At 39.5% G+C, this 19,496-nt stretch overlaps 1 long non-coding RNA gene across 1 annotated transcript in view; it reads left to right on the plus strand.

The window, feature by feature from the left end:
- LOC131821233 (uncharacterized) overlaps positions 1-19,496 on the plus strand; it is a 231,179-nt gene that overhangs the window by 73,062 nt on the left and 138,621 nt on the right. Inside the window, exon 5 of the long non-coding RNA XR_009349866.1 lies at positions 9,192-9,436. This is a non-coding gene — a long non-coding RNA (uncharacterized LOC131821233). The remainder of the gene's footprint in view (positions 1-9,191; positions 9,437-19,496) is intronic.

A 19,496-nucleotide genomic window follows, 5' to 3' on the forward strand; every position in this document is an offset into this window, starting at 1 on the left:
AGAACCTCTAAACTGCAATTCAGTTTTTGACCTTCCACATAAAAAATAACCTAAGGAGCCCTTAATGAATTTGGTGTTAGTTCAGGCAGAAACTTTAAAAAAGATTTTATTTTGAAGCAATTTTAGACATGCAAAAAAGTTGCAAAAATAGTACATAGAATTCACTTCATGCCGCCTCACCAAATGTTAACACCTTACATAATCATAGTAAAACTTCTAAACAAGGAAATTAACACTGATAAAATTTGATGAATTACCTTACGCACGTTATCCAAATTTTGCCAGTTGTCCTAATGTCCTTTTTCTTTTGGGGGATCTAATCTACCATCCCACTCCATCTGGAACATTTCCTCAGTCTTTCTTTGTCTTTCATGCCCTTAACACTTTTTAAAAGTACTCATCAGCTATTTTGTAGATTGTCCTTCAATTTGTATTTATCTGATATTTTCATATCATTATGTTGAGTTTATGCTTTTCTGACAAGAACACCACAGAAGAATATCTGATCTTAGTGCATCATACCAGGAGGTTCATTGTATCTATGTGTCTCATTATTGGTAACATTAACATTGATTATTTGGTTAAGGGGGTGTCTGCCAGGTTTTTCCACCTTGAAGTTGCTATTTTCTTCTCTATAATTAATAAGAATCTTGTGGTGGGGGGGCACCTGTTGGCCTCAATCAGTAGAACATGCAGCTCTTGATCTCAGAGTTGGGAGTTCAAGCCCCACACAAAATTATATATTTTGAGTGTATATAATTTACTTTAAAAAAAGAATCTTTTGGATAGGTACTTTGAGACTATGCAAACATTCTATTTATCATTATAATTTTGCCCACTAATTTTTGCGTCTCTCCATCTGTCTTAAACACTGTGAGTTCATATTGATACCTCAAATTCCAACCTAACAGTACAGGCCTCACTCTGACCTTTCTCCTTTCCTTATTTTTAACTCCTCTCTCCAACAATGAGAAAGCTGACATTCATTATCTACAATATATTCACATATTTGATCAACCCTAACTATAGTACTCTTGCTATTCTTTTCACCCTGTTCATGCCCACCCCCGTAGGTAAACAAACTCATTCATTTCTGCTTTATCATTTATGTATTTCTTTTTGCACAAATGAGCAGATGCATGTACATTTTTTATATACCATTCTTTTCTACAGGAAGGATATAATACTATAGAAACTCTTTCACAGTGTACTTTTTCTCACTTAACAGTATATCCTAGAAATCACTCCATGTCAGTTCACAGAGGTCTTCCTTATTCTTTTATGCCTTAGAACTCCATTGTGTAGATATACCATAGCTTATGCAAACATCCTATGTACGGGCATTGAGTTTTTTTCAATATTTTGAAATAACAATGCTGCAATTTAAAAAAACCTGGTACATATATATTTTTGTATTGTCAGAGATGTATCTTCATGGTTAATTCTTAGAAGTACGATTGCCGGATCAAAAGGTAAATACATGTTAGTTTTGTTAGCCAATGGCAAATTCATCCATGAGAACTGTACCAATAATGTGCATTCCCACCAACAATGTTGGAGAGTGCTTATTTCTCTGCAGTCTCACAAAAGAATGTGTTGTCATTCTTTTACAGTATCATCAGTCTGATAAATAGTACCTTGACATTGTTTTCATTTATATTTCTCTAATTTTGAGTGAGGTGGAGCACCTTTTCACATGTTAAGGGAGGGATATCTAGATAGATAGATAATTTGTGAATTGTGTGGTTTTTGCCTCTACTCTCCTTTTCAACCAGTTTTTGGTCTTTTATTCAATGTTTTAGTGTTTTTCATATTTTGGGAAACTAGCATTTTATGATATGTGCTATAAATATTTTCTCCTAGTTTATCAATTGTCTTTTTACTTTTTTTCATGTTTTTGTTGTGTAGAGATTATTTGCTTTTTTTTGAGAGTAGAAAACCAATGGGGAAATGAATCATTCTTTCTTTGTTTTACTTTATTTAATTTTTTGAATTTAAATTCATTTAATTAATGTGTAGTATATTATTAGTTTGAGAAGTAGAGTTCAGTGATTCATCAGTCCTACATAACACCCAGGGCTCATTACATCCCTTGCCCTCCTTAACGTCCATTACCCAGTTACCCCATTCCCCCAACACCCTCCCCTCCAGCAAACCCTTAGTTTGTTTCCTATGATTAAGAGTCTCTTATGATTTATGTCCCTCTCTGATGTTGTCTTGTTTTATTTTTCTCTCCCTTCCCCTATGCTCCTCTATTTTGTTTCTTAAGTTCTACATATTAGTGAAATCATATAATTGTCTTTCTCTGATTGACTTACTTCATTTAGCATAAGACACTCTAGTTCCAACAACATCATTGCAAATAGCAAGGTTTCATTTTTTTGATGGCTGAGTAATATTCTATTGTGTGTGTGTGTGTGTGTGTGTGTGTGTGTGTGTCACATCTGCTGCTAATGGACATCTGAGCTCTTTCCATAGTTTGGCTATTGTGGACATTGCTGCTATAAACATTCAGGTGCAGGTGGCCCTTCGGATCACTACATTTGTATCTTTAGGGTAAATACCCAGTAGTGCAATTGCTGGGTCATAGGGTAGTTCTATTATCAACCTTTTGAGGAGCCTCCATGCTGTTTTCCAAAGTGGCTGTACCAGCTAGCATTCCCACCAACAGTGGAAGAGAATTGGCCTTTCTCCACATCCTCGCCAACATTTGTCATTTCCTGACTTACTAATTTTAGCCATTCTGACCAGTGTGAGGTAATATCTCATTGTGGTTTTGTTTGTATTTCCCTGATGTCAAATGATGCTGAGCATTTTTTCATGTGTCTGTTGGCCATTTGAATGTCTTCTTTGCAGAAATGTCTGTTCATGTCTTCTGCCCATTTTTTGATTGGATTATGTGTCCCTTTTTAAAAAAATATATTTTATTTATTTATTTGACGGACAGAGATCACAAATAGGCAGAAGGCAGGCAGAGAGAGAGGAAGGGAAGCAGGCTTCTGTCAAGCAGAGGGCCGGATGCGGGGCTCAATCCCAGAACCCTGGGATCATGACCTGAGCTGAAGGCAGAGGCTTTAACCCACTGAGCCACCCAGGCGCCCCTGGATTATGTGTCCTTTAGGTATTGAGTTTGTAAATTCTATAAAGATTTTGGATACTGGCCCTTTTTCTGATAAGACATTTGCAAATATCTTCTCCCATTCTGTCAGTTGAGGTTTTTTGCCTTTGTCAGCTGTTTCCTTTGCTATGCAAAAGCTTTTTATCTTGATGATAGTTCACTTTTGCTTTTGTTTCCCTTCAGAGATGTGTCTAGCAAGAAGTTACTGTGGGGCTGAGGTTGAAGAGGTTGCTGCTTGTGTTCTCCTCAAGGATTTTGTTGGATTCCTATCTCACATTTAAGTCTTTCATCTGTTTTGAGTTTATTTTTGTGAATGGTGTAAGGAAATGGTCCAGTTTCATTCTTCTGCATGTGGCTGTCCAATTTTTCCAAACACCGGTTGTTGAAGAGACTGTCTTTTTTTCCTTTGGATATTCTTTCCTGCTTTGTCAAAGATTAGTTGACCATAGGGTTGAGGGTCCATTTCTGGGCTCTCTATTCTGTTCCATTGATCTATGTGTCTGTTTTTGTGCCAGTACTATACTGTCTTGATGATGACAGCTTTGTAATAGAACTTGAAGTCTGGAATTGTGATGCCACCAGGTTTGGTTTTCTTTTTCAACATTCCTATGGCTATTTGAGGTCTTTTCCATACAAATTTTAGGATTATTTGTTCCAGCTATGTGAAAAAGTTGGTATTTTGATTGTATTGAATGTGTAGATTGCTTTAGGTAGCATAGACATTTGAACAATATTTGTTCCTCCAATCTATGAGCATGGAATGTTTATCCATTTCTTTGTGTCTTCCCCAATTTCTTGAGTATTCTATAGTTTTCAAAATATAGATCCTTTGCCTCTTTGATTAGGTCTTCCTAGGTATTTTATGGTTTTGGGTGCAATTGTAAATGGGGTTGACTCCTTAATTTATCTTTCTTCTTTCTCATTGTTAGTGTATAGAAATGCAACTGATTTCTATGCATTGATTTTATATCCTGTTACTTTGCTGAATTCCCGTATGAGTTCTAGTAGTTTTGGGGTGGAGTCTTTTGGGTTTTCCACATAAAGTACCATGTCATCTGTGAAGAGTGAGAGTTTGACTTCTTTGCTGATTCAGGTGCCTTTCTTTCTGTTGTCTGATTGCTGAGTCTAGGACTTCTAGTACTAGGTTGAACAGTAGTGGTGAGAGTGGACATCCCTGTTGTATTCTTGACCTTAGGGGAAAAGCTCTCAGTTTTTACCCATTGAGAATGATATTTGCTGTAGGCTTTTCCTGTATGGCTTTTATGATCTTGAGGTATGTTCCCTCTATCCCCACACTGTGAAGAGTTTTTTTTTTTTTTTTTTTTTTTTTTTTTTTTTTTTTTTTTTTTTTAAGATTTTATTTATTTATTTGACAGAGAGATCACAGTAGGAGAGAGGAAGGGAAGAGATCACAGAGAGAGAGGAAGGGAAGCAGGCCCCCCGCCGAGCAGAGAGCCCGATGTGGGACTCGATCCCAGGACCCTGAGATCATGACCTGGGCCGAAGGCAGCGGCTTAACCCACTGAGCCACCCAGGCGCCCTGAAGAGTTTTAATCAAGAAAAGATCCTGTACTTTGTCAGATGCTTTTTCTGCATCTATTGAGAGGATCATATGATTCTTGTCCTTTCTTCTATTAATGTAGTATATCACATTGATTGATTTGTGAATGTTGAGCTATACTTGCAGCCCAGGAATAAATCCCACCTGGTCATGGTGAATAGTCCTTTTAATATACTATTCTACTATTGGCTATAGTATCTTGGTGAGAATTTTTGCATCCATGTCCATCAGGGATATTGGTCTGCAATTCTCCTTTTTTTGGTAGGGTCTTTGTCTGGTTTTCAGATACAGGTAATGTTGACCTCATAATGAGGTTTAGAAGTTTTCCTTCCATTTCTGTTTTTTTGAAACAGCTTCAGAAGAATAGGTATTAATTCTTTAAGTATTTGATAAAAATCCCCTGGGAAGCCATCCAGCCCTGGACTCTTGTTTTTTGGGAAATTTTGGTTACTGCTTCAATTTTCTTGCTGTTTATGGGTCTGTTCAGGTTTTTGCTTCCTTTCTGTTTCAGTTTTTGGTGGTTTATATGTTTCTAGGAATGCCTCCATTTCTTGCAGATTGCCTAATTTGTTGGCATATAGTTGCTCATAATGTGTTCTCAGTATCGTTTAAATAAGATGATGTTTATACCCAGTATCTTTCATTGCCTAGCATTGCATGGCAAGTTCCATACAACTAGGAATTTCCACAAGATGCACAGTGTTCAAGAACTGGAAGAGTCAGGAGATGGGGCTATGTACGGTAGGCCAGAAAAAGATGGTACTTTGGAGACTTTGGGGAGATTAAGAAAAGCTCACTTTTGGTATGCTTGACCCTTACATTCCTGTAGTTTGCCCAAGTACTATTGTTGGTTAGCTTTCTTTTCCTTTAAAAGCACTGTTTTTGTGTATATTGGGACCAGGAGATTCTGCAAATGGACTGCCTAGAGAGGAAATAACCCACCATTATTGGAGGAGATTCAGTTTTATACTTACTACCTTTGGGAAAACTCATGATGCAGTAACTGCAAAGACATACTAATCACTCCAATACCAAAACTTCCACAGTGCCATGGGTTTGTTGATGTTTTTTGTTTTCTGTATTTATGATGCTTTGATGTTTTGGGCACTTATCAACCCAGTGAGGGACTCTTCCTCCCCAAATTAGTTAATTTTAGAGATAAACAACTTGTCAACAAACAACAGCACATTATTGATATGCAGAGAAACTAATTCTGAGTTCATACCCTACCCTTCTCCTTTTATCAGGCTTCTACAGCCCAGGACACTATTCCTCTGCCCTAAATTACCCCAGGGCTAGGTACTAGCCGACTAGGGAACACCCCTATAGCCCAGAGCCTTTCAACATTATTCCAACTATTCAGTCCTAAACCTATTCCTAAACCCACTGTGCTGCTTGTTTTCCCTGTTTCTTCTGTTTCCTCTCTCAGAAAACCATAATAAGGGCTTTTGCCCACGCTTTCCTCTCCTTTTACCTCCTGACTGACTCTTGTGCTTTCCTGTGCAGCCCTGCATGATGTGGTATGTCCCCTTCTTGGAAACTATGAGTAACAAAATATATTTTCAATGGCAGTTGTGTCCTGCTCTCACTATACCTGAATAATAATAAAACGTACATCTTGAAACACCATAAGAATGCAATTGACCAAACCCAGAGTGTAGGAAATTTTATAGGACAAATTGTTTGAAGTTTTACTAATTTAATTGGTTAAAATATAACTTTCATTATTGTTGTGATTTTGTACTCTTTGATTACTGTGAGACTGATTTTTCTATTCTGGTTTAGTAGTTGAGTATTTTCCTGTGAAGAAGTAAATTGTGTATTTTTGTCCTTTGACCATTTTATTCAGAATGTGTTATAAAGTGAACCTGATCAAAATGTTTCACAGATATAATGGTAAAATGTAAGATATAAAACTTTAAAAGGAAAGCATAGGAAAATGTCCAGATCAGGGGCTCGGTGAAAAATTCTTAAACTTGATACCAAAAGCATGATCTACAAAAGAAAACATTTATAAATTGTAACTTATAAATCTTAAACTTTTTAAAAAATTAAAATATAAAACTTTTGCTCTGTAAAAAACAATGCTAAGAGAATAACAGTCTACAGACTGGGAGAAAATATTTGCAAACTACATATACAACAAAGGACTAGTATCTATATAAAGAACCCTCAAAACTCAACAGAAAAAAAAAAAACACAACTGGAAAATGGGCAAAATATATGAAGAGACATTTCACTGAAGCAGATCCACAGATGGCAAATAAACACATGAAAATATATTCAACATCTTTAGGTATCAGGAAATGCGAATTAAAACCACAATGAGATATCACTACACATCTTTTAGAATAGCTAAGATTAAAAAAAAATACTGATAACATCAAATGCTAGTTAGGACATGGAGAACCTAGAACTCCCATACATTGTTCACAAGAATGTAAAATGGTATAATCACTCTGGAAAGAAGTATGATAATTTCTTATAAAATGAAAATGCAGTTACTATATAACATAGCTATGGTACTCTTGGACATTTATCCTAGATAAATGAAAACTGATGTCACATAAAAATGGGCACAAATGTTCATAGTAGCTTTATTTGTACTAACCCCAACTGGAAACAGCCCAAGTGTCTTTGAGTGCCTTATAGATAAACAAACTCTGGCACATCCATATCATGGAATACTACTCAATATAAAAAGAATGAATTTCTGATATGCACAAAATCCTGGGTGGATATTAAGGACTTGATACTTGGTGAAAAAAAAAAGCCTATCTCAAAAGGTCAACAATGTATGATTCTAATTACATAGGTTTCCTGAAATGACAAAACATACAGATGGAAGATAGATTAGAGGTTTCCAGGAGACAGGGGCAGGGGTGACAGGTGGGTGTGATTATAAAGAAGTAGCATCTGGGGGCGCCTGGATGGCTCAGTGGGTTAAAGCCTCTGCCTTCAGCTCGGGTCATGGTCTCAGGGTCCTGGGATCGAGCCCCGCATCGGGCTCTCTGCTCAGCAGGGAGCCTGCTTCCCCTTCTCTCTCTGCCTGCCTCTCTGCTTACTTGTGATCTCTCTCTGTCAAAATAAATAAGTAAAATTAAAAAAAAAAAAAAGAAGTAGCATCTGGGAGTGCCGTTGTAGTGATGCTACAGTCTTCTATCTTCATTATGATTGCATGAGTCTATACACATGATAAAATTGCATAGAATTATACCCCTCTCACACACATGTGAGTACATATAAAAGCCAGTCTCAATTGAATAAGCGAGAGTCTAGGTAGCTGTATTTTACTATAATCAGTAAGATGTCACTGTGGGCGGGACAGCTGGGGTAAGCAGTCAGTGGACTTTATGAATTATTTTGCAAACTCCTATAAGTCTATAATTATTTCAGAAGAAAAAGTAAAAAGCAATGCTAGAGTTTTAATTGGAATAACACTGAATTACACATTAGTTTGGGGTCATCAATACCTTTACAGTGTTGTCTTCACATGTTCATGTATTTATTACCTTTGAAAAATATTTGTCATTTATTGCTTTTCTCAACCAAGATAGACAATGGACTATAATGTTTGCCTACATCAAGTCTAGAGCAAGCACATTTACTTTGGAGCATTTTACTCCAAATTTTCTGCATGACATGAGTTGGCTTCTTAGATGTTCCTCTTTACAATAGTTTTTAGTATGTGCTCTCCAGATTACTACATATATCTCTAATTTTTCACATTCTAAGTAAAGATAATTTTATAACACTTTATATGAAATGTAGAAACCTTGCAAAATCAGAGGCCAGTTTAACCCCTATCTGTCCATTTTTCAGAACTTGTCATATGTATTACATCTGCATATAAAGCCTACAAGATGACATCATTTTTGCTTTAAAAAGTACCACATATTTTAAGAAATTAAGAGGAGCAAAATTAGTTTTTTATATTTACCAAGATATTTATTACTTTTGCTTTTTAAATTTTTTTTCTTTTTTTAAGATTTTATTTTTAAGTAATCTCTATACCTAACATGTGTCTCAAACTTACAACCCTGAGATCAAGAGTCATATGCTTTACTGACTGAGCAAGTCTTAATTTTTTAAATGAGTATCCTACCTCTTCTTTTTTTAAAGTAGGCTTCACACCCATTGTAGAGCCCAACATGGAACTTGAACTCATGACTGTGAGATCAAGACCTGAGTTGAGACCAAGAGTTGGATGCTCAACCAACTAAGCCACCCAGGTGCTCCTCAAGCCTTTATTTTTCAAATGAGTATCTCATTTTCATTGGGTTAATTTCCCTTCAGCCTAATGAAGAACTTTCTTTTGTCAAGAGGTCAAGTAGTATCTAGGCAATAGTGCTATAGCTAATGAAGCCGGCAGGATCACTACTACAACTGCTATGTTGGTTTGTCACACTTAATAGATTCAGCTGGTAAGGAGACAATAAGCCCAAATGGATTCAGTTGATTAGACAACAACAGTTTAAGATCAGCATGGCATTAACAATTCCATATCTCTAGTCCCACAGGATTACACTGAACCAGAGGGTCCAGATGATAGGTGGCACAGTGGGTTGCCCTGCCACTGAGGAGTCAATTCTAAACCACAACGGGCATTTTTATGGCATGCAGCTGTACCCTAAGGAAGGAGGGGCAAGGTGATCAACAGACATTCAGAAGATGGAGAAAACAGTCTCATGATAGTTCCTTATCAGGCGGCTTATTTCCCTTGCTCCAGGAAGAGTTGGTGTTCTCTGAAGGCACAGGTAAGACTATGGTCAAGCCCTGATTAAGTGGTCCATGTGTGACAAAAATACCTTTGGGGCATTATGTGGTGGAGCTAGTCTTCCACACCTTTAACATTTCTTGCAGTTTGGGTCTGCTGGCAAATAATTTTTTTTACTTATGTTTCATCTGAATGTCTTTGTCTTGCCTTCATTCTTGAATGTATTTGCTGAGATAGAATTTTGGGTTGGCTTTTTCTTTATTACTTTAAAGATGTTGGTCTTTTCTCTTTGGTTTCCCTTGTTTCTGATGTCAGCCGTATTTGAAACTCTTTCCCCTTTGTATATAAAGTGTTTTCTCTGGCTGCTTTTTTGATTTTCTAATTATATTTGTTTTTCAGCAGTTTGTGATATTTTCAGAGTTTTGTTTTCTATCCTTTAGGGGTTTGCTCTGCTACTTAAATCTTTAAATTGTGTATTTCTCCAGATTTGGGGAAGTTTAAGCCATCACATATTCAGTTTTTTTTCTACCCCATCCTCTGCAACCTCTCTCTCTAGAACTCTAATTTCATGTATGTTAGACCTTTGAATATAGTCCCATCTGTCCCTGAGGCTCTGTTCATGTTTTTGTTTCCTAATGTGTTTTTCTCTCTTTTCTTCACATTGGATATTTATATTGTTCTATCTTGAGTTTACTGAAACTTTACCTCTTTCATTTCCATTCTGCTGTTGAACCTATGCAGTGAATTTTTAAAATTTCATATTATTTTTCGATTCTGAAATTTTTATTTGGTTCTATTTTTTCATGGTTCCTGTTTCTCTGCTGTGATTTTTCTATCTTTTCATTCATTATAAGCATATCTTCTTTTATTTTCTTGAACAGAGTTATTAATAATCACTTTAAAATTCTCATCTGCTAATTCCAGGCTCTGGGTCATCTCAGATTTGTTCTCTGTTGGTTTGCTCTTGTAAATGGGTCAAAGTTTCCAGGTTCATCACAAGCTGAATAACTTTGGATTATATCCTGGATATGTTAAATGGAGACTTTGGATTCTGGTTTATTCCCCTGAAAAATATTGATTTCATTGCTTTGGTAGATAGTTAATGTGTTTAGATTCAAACTGTGAACTTTGCCTCTAGGTAGTAGTTGAAATCTTAGTTGAGGGCTTTCATTTTCAACTGAAGTCTGTTCCATGTATGTGTGGTTTGGGAGTCAGCTGAGATTGAGATAGAGTCTATAGATAGAAATTGGGGCTCCCTGGCTCTAGGTCTCTCCTTTCCAGGATTCCTCCTTAGTTTCCAATGGCCTTGGTTATTCTGAGCTGTGCCTATATTTCTTCATACCAGATAGATTGTGAGTTTGCTATTGTTGTCTTACTTTTGGTGTCTTAGCTACTTGGCAGCTTTAGTTTGCCCTTACTCTAAAAGCTGTAAAAATGGGTAATCACCTTGTGCCAACTCCCCTTCAAAATATGCCTGCTTCTGTTCACTCTGTAGTCTCTTCATATTGTTGTTTTTAATATTTTCCCCAGAGTTTATAGCTGCTGTCTACAGGAAGATCAGGATCAATAGGAGTTTCCTCAGCCATATGAGAAGCAGAAGAAACTATCCTGCTTAATTTTGATTTTGCTATTGCCAGTTTGTCCTTAAGATGGGATTCTGTCTCAGAAGGGAGCCTTGGCGGTCAGTGTTGAGAGTTCATAGAGGCTAGATTCCACTAGGACCTTCAGTCCTTCTTGCTACAATCTCCCTGTACTCACTTGCTATTGGAGAGTGTATAGCCCCTCCTAGCTTCAGCTGCTAATTCTCAGTTGTCCTACCATGTTTTCCAGTGCATATCCATTAGCTGTTTTTCCTTGTGAGCTCCTATTATGCTAGTGTTATTGGCTACTTCAGTTGTAATGTGTAACTATGGGGAGAAAATAAACCTTAAGCCTTGGCTGGCGTCCCACAATGATTTTGATGGGGGGAAAACTTGCCTCTAGAGAGAAAACCTCTAGTGTTACAAGTGGTAACTCAGCCTTGGCATTGCTTTGTTTTAAGAGAAACCACTTCCAATTGTAGTCCTCTAGCTTTCAGGGTACTAGTATGTGGATGCAGGCAGGAAAAAAACTTTTAGGGGCAAGCCAATCTACATGTATCTCTTACCTAGCACCCATCATCCCAGGCAGCCCTGAGTTCCACCCTAAAGTTACCCTGCCACCCCTGGTGCGCTTTATTCTACCGCTTATATGTCTCCCAATGGCAGAACAGAAAGTGGTCATCTCAGGATAATGATAACAAGAGAAAAAGGAGCACATTTGAAAAAAAATCCCACCTTAATTCCAGTCCATTATTCTTTTCCTTCTTTTTGGGGCTGTCTTTCCCCCAGTCCTGTTGTACTCAGTGCTCCGATCCATCCACCTTTTGTTTTCTTAGCGCTTTCCTCACTATTTTTATACTATTTTGTTAGAACCATCCATCTCTGGATTCTGTGACGTGTCCAGGGTTGGGTTCTGGAGAGAGGGCCAGTTTGTAATTTTTCAATTTTAATAAGAACTGAAATAACTATTTATTTTCATTAAAAAGTAAAAATACCTTAAAAATTTTAAGTATATATTTCAGGACATTGGAACTTTACAACAAGAGATTCCTTCTGAACCCCAGAAGACCTTTGAGAATTTCAAACAATGAAGAGAATAACTGATCATCAGCTTTGGGTGCTTCCTCAGTTAATGACATAGATGTGAGATCAACATCTGGGGTATAGATATAAAATGCACCTTTGCCTACATACATCCTAACAGTACCAAAGACAACTTTTATTTTCATGAAATGTCTCATCAATAGGCTAGAAAGTAATGAAGACTTTTCCTGTGGCATTATTGACCACATAGGGCTGTGATTGCAATGCTATTTTTTATCTAATAAAACTAACAGTATCTGATTATTTTTTCCTTTGCTTATGAGCTTTGCATATAGTCTTATGAGGATAAGTTGTAATTTATAGCTTCTAAGGAGATTAGGCTGATAGAAAGTTTGAATGAAAAAAAAAAGCCATATCAAATTCCTCTAGTTCTTAATTTTGTCTGAGCTATTAAAACCCAATTAGACACAGACCAAATTCTTGTTTATTAGAAGCTTCAGAAGTCTTATAAATGAGTGCTAACATAGTTATGGGAGTCCATTGCTTACTACATGCAGTCTTTTGCAAAAAAGCATCACATCATTTTAATAACAAGAGTGCGTTCCATGAATATACTCATTCACATTGAGAGAACAGGCCCAACCATTTACAATCTAGTGATTCCAACTGTTTAAGCAAATGAGTGCATAAGCCATTAGCTAGCTTCTTTCCTTCTTACTACTTCTCTGTCATTAGTACTCCATCCCCACCTCCAAGCCTGTTGAAGCACTATTCATGTCCTCTAGGACCAGCTCAAATAGTGTTGAGCCCAATGCCTCCTCCACAAAACAGAATTGATTGCTTTCTCCTTTATTCTCTCTGTGTCTAACACCAAGCTCCAAACCTAGCCTGTAGTAAATGTTAGGTGAATGCTGTAAGAGTAAAACCAACTGTGAAATGTTATCATTTTGGGGTATTGGCCACAAAGATGGTGCTTTCAAAAGGACCGTTTTCCATTACTCCCAAGACCCAAGCAAGCATGCTAACAAGACCACTTGTCTACGACTTGCTGTGGCTATTTATATCAGGAGCAGAGGGAACCAAGCAGCATGGCATTTACTGAGACTGTGGATGCTGGCATTAGCTTGCCTGTGCTTGGGGGAGTAGGGTAAGGTACTCCTCATTTGTGTGCTTGGCCAGGGCACACCATGGGCACAGAGACAGGCCTCTTCCATCAATCACATGCTTCTATAACTGCCACTGCCCAACAGCACAGGGGTGGATAACAAATGTGTTTTGGTGATATTTTCAAGGGGAAAAAAAGAGTGCTATTAGAATCCAAGGTGTTGATTTTCTTCTATAGAAAACATCCCCTTCCTGTTTCATCAGAAACCCTTCGAATTTTGAAACCTTTTAAATTAGAAGTATTGGAGATTCCTTTTTACTTACACTGACAAATGAGTTACTCACCTTTATCCCCTCCCCATTATGTTCTTCATTTGAGGCAAACACGATGTTCATTTAACTTTTGCATCCTCAGATTAACTGCAAGTGGAACAATCTAATACATCTCCTCAGTGTTGGAGCTTAAATTCTGAGGACATCATTTTTCATTTTCAAATGAAGCTGACATCAAGAAAGAACAGCAGACCAAGCAGCAATTGCTGTCCTTCTCTGTTTTGCAAAGTATCTCTTGCAAGAAAAGAGCTCGTGAAACTTGGCTCCATTTCCCACAGCCGTGGGATAAGGGTCGCATGTAAACAATGATATCCTGTGCTACTTGGGCCTCCCTTAACTGTCTTTGTTGCTTTAGAAGGAACTGCCAAGTGGGGTGTTTCTCAGAGCTCATGCTTGACATTCCAGAAATACTGTAGAGTCCACTTCAAAGATGGTACTTGGCATATGAAATTTGTGACTTGGTGCACTCTTGATGGTTATGGGGCACGTTGACACATTCTTTCAAATTACATAGGAAATACACCCTCCACGATGAATGAAGGTGGGCCTGTTGCAGGAGACCTTTGCACTTACCACTTAGGTATTTTTCTGGAAAGCTATGGTAGTTTGGGGCTTAGGATGACCATGTTTGCTGAACTAGTGACATTGAGATGATTGCTACAAGATAAGCTTTTGGGTTGTTGATAGAGCACTAACTGGGAGTCAGGAGACCTGGATTCTACTGCCCAGTGGACTAACTCTTTGGCCTTGTGAAATGTCCTTGGTCTCTCTGGTCTCAGTTTTCATTTTTTGAAATGATGGGATTATACTAGATAATCTTCTAACTCCTTTCTGGCTCTAAATTTGATCATGTGACATAAAACAGTAAAAACTAAACAGGAAGGCAGGACACAGAAGTTTCCGGTCCAGGCTCTGCTACTTACTGTGACTTGGCACAAGTCGCTTAGCCTCCCAGCCTCAGGTCTCCATCTCTGGGGAGACTAGTATCTTCTCTACCTGCCTCACCTGGTGGTTGTACCCATCAGGTAAAAAAACATCTTTTTCACAGAGCATTTGCTGAGTAACTACTCTGGGGCACCAGCTTAATAGATGGCAAAGATATAGAGGTTATTAGATTATTTGTTACTACTACTAATATTAGCTACAATTTAGTGAGCCCTTCCTATCACCAGGCACTTAGGTACAATATTCCATTTAGTCTGCATTTTATGGATGAGGAAACTGAAGTTCAAGGAGGTTGGATCACTTCCTCAAGATCATGTAGCTAGGCAGAGCTGAAGCTGAAATTTGTACGAGGGTTCTGTTCTTTATTTTAAAAGTTAAAAACATCTCACCTCCTGCCAAGGAGCTTGTGTTACTATTATTATTTCTTTCCTGGGCCACAGTGCCTGAATCTCATGACCTGGAAGCTGTGCAGATGTAGGGGGAGGCATGGGAGGAGACTGGCTGGGCTGGGGCTGAAGGAAATGTTCTCTTTGCAGACACTGCCTAAGGCAGCACAGTCAGTGAAAGGACCAGAGGGGCAGCCCAAGTACACAAGCCAGAGGAAGTCCAAATGCATTGCCTGGACTGAGGGACCAAATGCAGCAGGCATTCAGGTGGTAGCTGGGGGTGGGGGGTTGTAGTTGTGAAAGGGAGCAGTGAAATGCCTGGGGCCTGGTTGTGGAGACCAGATATTCTTTGAGGCTAGTTTTGACGTGCTGCTCGTGGCCTGTGGTGTGAATAGGCCAATTCCATTCAAAGAGCCAGGCAGAAGACAGAACCAGACTTCAGTCCTGTAAAAGAAGGACATTGGGCTAAATGAGCTCTGTGGGTGCCCTTGTGTCAGACATCCCCTGGGGTCAGCAGTCTGCAGAACCAGCTCCTCCAGGGCTCTGATCAGTAAACAGTGCTTTTGCTAGAGTGTTGTTCTGTCTTAGAATGTACCCCCAAGTCTCTCAGTTGCTAGGATTTTGTTTTGATTATATCAGGAGCTGCATTGGTAGAACCCCTGTCCCCCAAGAAGCACACAGCTCAACTGCCTTCCCACTCTCTTTGCAAACTCTTCTCAGGGTGGCTTTACCATCATGACCCAACTCTTTGTGCCTCTGATTTACTCCTCCAAGTCTGCTGATTCCTTTAACCATACTGGTTCTTTCTCTGAACTCTGCTTACTCTATGGACTGCCCAGCCCAAGAGAGAATAGCCTGATTATGCTAACTTAAGTTGTTAGGCACTTGTACATTTAGAATGATGGGATAAATGGCAGAAGCAGGCCAGGTGTGTGTGTTTCAGGGGTTGGGGGGAACTGAGCCCTGGCACTAGATATGGCCATTGACCAGTACTCATGCTTGAGTTAAAGGTCTTGTTACAGGCTGGTGGGTTGGAGGTTGGTGCCTCAGTGATATTCAGGGAAATAGCCAACACTAAGGAGTCCAGGGTAACTAGCTCAATAACAATGGCAAGAGCAGACACTTACATGGGCAGTGTGCTAAGAACTTAAAATAGATTTACTCTTTTAATCTTCGCAGCAATCCTGTGAGGTAACATTGCTATTTCCCACTTTATGTATGAGGAAACTGAGAGACCAAGGGGTTAAGCATCCTGCTCAAAATCACATAGCTAAGGGGTAGGTACATGGATATTGCCTAGAGTTAGTAAATTGGCAGTCATCATCTAGAAAACCCATCCATAGTATCCAAACCCTATTCACTGGGCCAAGGTACCAGTTCCAGAGAGAAGGGTAGACAAGAACAAGGCAGGCAGAAGGGTTCATCCACCCAACATTCAGGCACTGAGGACAATCCTCTGTGCCAAGTATTGGGGGAAGACACAAGTAAGATAGCATCTCCTTCAGGCCAGAGCTCATTTTGAAAGGGGGCTGAGGCTGTAGGCAGGATAACATATAGAACTTACAGGTGAGAATCAAGGCAGGAGCTCTTCTGTTAAGACTGGGCCAGTCTCAGAGGTGGACTTGGGAAGAGTTCTGATTTGGGAGCATCACAGCCTCTTAGGCAGCTCTTTTGGGGGTACTACTTCTTGGAGGGAAATGTATTCTTAATCTCACAGCCATGGGACTGAGGCTGAGCATTAACCCTATGCCCATGGATGGGTTGGTCTGGGAACTGCATTGGGCCTGAACCTCTAGGTGAAAGCATCAGTGGGTCCAGCTGTGGGGATCTGAGTAGGGTAGAGGAATTGAACTGGGGGCTAATAGAACAAAGCCCAGGAATGACACCCCAGCTCCTGTGTAGTCTGTTTTCCTTCTACCATTCCTTTGGAAGTATTGGGCCCAGCTGTGGTTGAAAGGGAAATGAATTTGGAGCCAGGGAATCTGGGGTCCATATGTTGGTAGAAGCTGTGATGTCTGAACATTCTTGTTGGGATAGCTGAAATTCTTAGGAGAAATTCCAGGAAAACCAGAGGACATCTGGGAAATATATGTGGATTGGAATGGAGAGAAGTACTTAGTCTTCTGGGGGAATCTCCAATATCAAAAACCAGATTTTTAAAACTTGGTTTTCCAAAGTGACATATTAATCAAGTAGTATATAAGAGGCTTCGTAAACTATAGGGCAGGAGCCCTGTGTAAGGCCTTGTTAACATGTTCATTGTTACAGATCAGGGGACAAGCAACTTCAGTAGTTCACAGGAGGAGATAGAAATATTGCCCCTCCCCACACCAGCTCTTTCTTTCTACAACTCAAAAGAGTCCATCGGAACAGATTTTTAGTTCTCTACTGTGTTTACTAGTCTCCTGTACAGCCATCAGCCAAGGCCAGTACTACCTGCAGGCAGGGCCCAGATAGGTGTGAGAAGAAGAAAGTAGATCGATCCCCTCATCCCTAGCAAGCTCAGTCCATTTCAGTTAAGACCCTGAGACCCAGTGAAGTATATAATGCATTAGAGCCATGCCTGGCGGGTCAGGATGCCTCAATCAAGATCCTGGTTCTGTAATTGCAAATAAGTTACTTAATGTCTCTGGGGAGCATCTACAAAGTGGGGAATTCATATTAGAATTTATATTAGTTTATCTGCCTCATAGGATGGTTGTGAAGATTGCCTGACTGCCTGGAATGCGCTCAGTCGGGCCCTGGCCCACGGACAGCCAGTCTTCCACCTTCCTCCTTCTCCCCCGTCTGCTTTCTTCTCCTGTTTTTCCTCCACCTTCATCTTTAGAAGGCTTTCCAGAAGAACTTGAAGCTAGTGGCTTGGTTGGCCTAGCTGGCTGTCACTGCTCTGAGCTGACAGAGTTTGAGTAATTAGATCTGAGTCCCCGAAGCCCTGTATTCAGAGCATGAGCCCTCTAGGGTTGGGACTTTGCCTGGTCCTTGCTACTCGGCCTCCCAGCCCCAGTGACTGAGGCCCTGCCACCTTACTTCAGTGTTCCTTGATGCCAACCACTAGCTATCACAACACACTTGTTGGATATGTTTTCTCTTTTGGGTATTAGTGGCCTACACAGCAGTCGTCCTTACCTGCCACCTTACACAGTGATTCCACACAGTGTCTTCCGCTGAGCCTAGTACTTAGCTCAGTGAAACTTTCTAAAAGCCCCGTGACGTTGCATAGCTCCTTATTCATTTGGCAAATGCTCATTGAGCACCTGCTCTGTGCTTCTAGGTATTCAATGAGGATGGCACAATAGAAAAAGAATGGGGAATTGTGGAGGAGGCATTAGACAAAACGTGAATTCCTGAGTCTCACAAATTGGCCCTTAAACTGGCTCTGCCACTCACAGCTGTATGGCCTTGGGCCAGTCAACCCACCTCTCTGTACTCCATTTCCTCATACGTAAAATGGGCACATGAAGAGTCCCCATCTCACAGGGCTTCTTTACTAGATTCATTTCCTGCTCTGCACTTTCATATAATTTGTACTTTTATTTTTAGTTCATATCTCAATATATTGTGATTCCGTCTGCCTTCCAAGCTATATTCTGAGCTCTGGTGGGCAGGAACCACTTGTTTATGTTTGTATCTCTAGTGCCTCCCATAGTGCCTGGCCCAAAATATATAAGCTGTTGCTGAAGTGTTAACACTATGTGATAATTATTTTTCCAGGTCTGTCTTCCTTAGTAAGCTGGAGGGCAGAGATTTTTGTCTCAGTATATGCAAAACATAGTGGGTCTGGCAGGATATAGTGGGTGTGGCTTAAAGTAGAGACTCGGGGAATGCTGGTTAAAGGAGTGGGGAAGTGAGGGGAGGAATGAAAGGAATAGGGGGAGACTGATGACTAAGACTAAGACACTTTCTTACAGGCCATGCTCAGCTTGGAGTTAATTTGGAAATGTAGTAGGAATGTGGGATATGGGCTAGCTTCATTTTCTGAGGCCTGATTCTCCTCAGTTTTGTTCCAGAATTTAACACTGTTGGCCACCTTTTCTTTTTGAAATGCTTTCCTTCTTTAGCCTCTTTAAGAACAAAGTATTTTGGGTTTCATCATACCTTTCTGACCCCTCCCCCCACCCCCCATCCCCCGTTCCTTGTTTTGTTTTGTGGTTGTTGAGCCTTATTCCTTTTGCTTCCAAACCAAAACTTCTTCCACCTCCACTACCAACACTCGACTGTGATGTAAATGTTCTCTAGGCTTTGGACCCGGCCTTGTCCTGTCCTTTCCTAGTAAAAATTACTCTAATCCCAAGGTTTTGCTCTTGAAAGTCATCTGTATGAACAATTTCCAAATCTCTCTCTAGCTTTGACATTTCTTCTGAGCTTCAAGTCTGAATCTGCAAGCTCCTGATGCATCTATACCTGGTTCTTTGTCTTCCTGAACATTGTGTGTAAAACTTCTTATCCTTTCTCCCCAAAACTGACCTCTCTCCCACCTTCTCTTTTCTCATTAGCCTGTCAGTATTTTGGGGTGCATAAGGAATAGGTATGAGTATATATTTTTTAACTACTATGCTATTATCACATTTAACAAAATTAACAGTAATTATTATCATTTTATACCCAATCCATATTCAGATTTCCCTTTCTCAAAGATGTCATTTTATAATTAGCTTTTTAAAATTAGAATCCTGATAGGGCCCAAACACTACATTTGGTTCTGTCTCGT

This window comes from Mustela lutreola, chromosome X, assembly GCF_030435805.1.
Source record: "Mustela lutreola isolate mMusLut2 chromosome X, mMusLut2.pri, whole genome shotgun sequence".
Classification (NCBI taxonomy): domain Eukaryota; kingdom Metazoa; phylum Chordata; class Mammalia; order Carnivora; family Mustelidae; genus Mustela; species Mustela lutreola.